The sequence below is a fragment of the Terrapene carolina genome, unplaced genomic scaffold, assembly GCF_002925995.2.
Source record: "Terrapene carolina triunguis isolate 2854851 unplaced genomic scaffold, T_m_triunguis-2.0 Scaffold58, whole genome shotgun sequence".
Lineage (NCBI taxonomy): Eukaryota > Metazoa > Chordata > Testudines > Emydidae > Terrapene > Terrapene triunguis.
This window is the reverse complement of record NW_020664409.1, coordinates 717551-720043: the sequence shown is the minus strand read 5'-3', so window position 1 is coordinate 720043 and position 2493 is coordinate 717551.

Genomic DNA, 2493 nt, shown 5'->3' with positions numbered 1-2493 from the left:
TCCCTGAGGAGAACTGGCAGGGCACCCCGGGTGTCCTGTCAAAACCGCCTTTTCCCCGCTTGCTTGTCCTTGGAGGACCCAGGCAGGGGGGCAGGCTGAGACTGCCTCTGTGGGCGCCTCTTATAGTCCTGCGACTTTTTATACGCGGTCTCGTATTTTGAATGGGTGGCCTGAGCAGGAGTCTGCTGCAGCTTAAAGTTAGGTTGAGCTGGAGCCGGAACATAGAGACCCAGAGTCCGGAGAGTCGTGCGGGAGTCTTTCAGGCCATGCAGTTTTGTATCAATTTGTTCCGCAAACAGAGCTTTGCCGTCAAACGGAAGGTCCTGCAGGGAGGTCTGCGCTTCGCTGGACAACCCAGAGAGCAGGAGCCATGACGCCCTTCTCATGGACACCGCAGAGGCCATGGACTGCATGGCTGTGTCTGCTACATCTGACACTGCCTGCAGGGTTGCCCTGGCAGCCGCTGTGCCCTCCTCCGCCAGCGCTTTGAACTCCTTCTTGTCGCGCTCCTGGAGGGAGTCCTCGAACTTGGGCAGCGAGCCCCACAGATTGAACTCAGGAGAACCTGGTGGTTCGCCACCCATAAGTGGAAGCTCGAGGACGAATAAATATTTCTTTCAAATGAGTCCAACCTCCTTGAATCTTTATTTTTTCGGGGTAGGGGCTGGTTGGCCCTGCCGTTCCCTGTGGTTGACCGATTCGACCACCAGGGAGTTAGTGTGTAGGGGGCCACGGTGCCCACTGGTACCATTGGGCCAGCCATAGGGCCCGGTGCCACTGCACCTGCTATGGCACCGGCAGAGCCGGCTGTTCGGCCTGGCTGGCCTGGCCCATTGATGGATGACTACAAAGGGAGGCCAGGCTGATATACGACCTGCCGCTGTCCCTGGATCGGGAGGAGCGGCGGCGCCGGGAGCGATGCCAACCATGGGACCGCGATCCTGATATGGAGAACTGGTATTGTCTGTAATTGGACCCCCGATGGCAAGACACCGGCAATTGATGCTCGGGACTGCTGAGGTGGTGCCGTGGCGGGGTCCTAGAGCGGGACGACAAACGGGAATGATGTCGACGTTCGTGCTGTGACCCTCTGAGACAGGGACCTTCTGCGTCATCTGCCTTAGTCCTATTGATGTTTGCTCCTCGAGGCGGAGCGGTGCTGAGAGTCTCGGCCAGATGGAACCCAACCAGACAGCCTGGAGGGCGTCGAGGGCGATCCACATGGACTTTGCCCTGAATGGTTGCTGGGTGCTGAACGGCTTTGGGAACATGTATTCCACAATAGGTGTTCCCGACATCCCCTCGACTGAGACTGGTACCGAGCCAGGGGCAACTGCGGAGATCCCAGCAGCGGCTTGCCTCTGGAGCGCGGGGCTGACATCGGCCGTGCTCCTGGTACCGGCATGGACATAACATCCTGGGCCACCTGCGTGGAGGGCATCGGGACATCTGGGGAGGCCTGCTCCGAATGGGCCAGGCTACTCTACTTGACTTGATTCGGAGGCCTAAAGGCCAGTAGGGATCAAGGACTGCCAACATGGGTCTAGCCTCTGTCCTGGGTTTACTCCGGTGCCGCGGCGAAGAAGTCCTTTTCCTAGCCTTCTTGGCGTGCCCCGTGGACAGGGAGCGGTGCCGACTAGTCAATGGCACCGAAGGGTCACCGCGCACTGACACCACGGTGCTTGGTGCCGACTCGGAACGCCGTGCTGGACCCAGGGTCACCACCGACTCCATCAGAATAGCCCGGAGCCTAATGTCCCTTTCTCTCTTGGTCCGAGGCTTAAACAACTTGCAAATCTTGCAGTGATCGCGGAGATGGGTTCCCCAGAAACAGCGTAAACAGTCCGCATGGGGATCACTCACTGGCATAGGTCACCTATAAGTGTTGCACTCCAGGGGTCGCTAGGGCACTCCCCTATGGGTACTGTTAGGGGAAAAACTTCCAGCTCCGGTGCACGTGGCGAGCACGCACCCCTATTGGAGAATACACATGAGAAGTCACTCGAAGAAGAACTATACATTTTTCAGACAGTCATTCTCTTGCGGGCGGTCTTTGTATACGTGAAAAGATCAGTTCTCTTTGGGTCTGTACTAAGAGTGTGTATGTATGTCCCACCATAATTCACCAATTTTTTTAATGCGGAAGTACAAACCTCATTAGCACTTTTAATATATTAACACAGATGGGCTGAAACACACTGAAACCCCAAATGTCGGGGTGTTGAAATCCAAAGCTGGACTCAACTCCACATTTTGCAAATGGCCCACACCTGAATAATTGGCCAAACCAGCTGTACCAGATTCGAACACCCAGAGTTCTGGCCTAGATGAAATCCGGATCAAAACAAGCTTATTCTTAACAATGGGTCAGAAGCTGCAGTCCTCATACACATCAAAGACCTCTGGAATATAATGTGTTTGACTTTCATAAAGGCTAAAGGATCAAGCTCAATATTTTCACAAATGAATGCAATTAAGAAGTCCCAGGTTTCA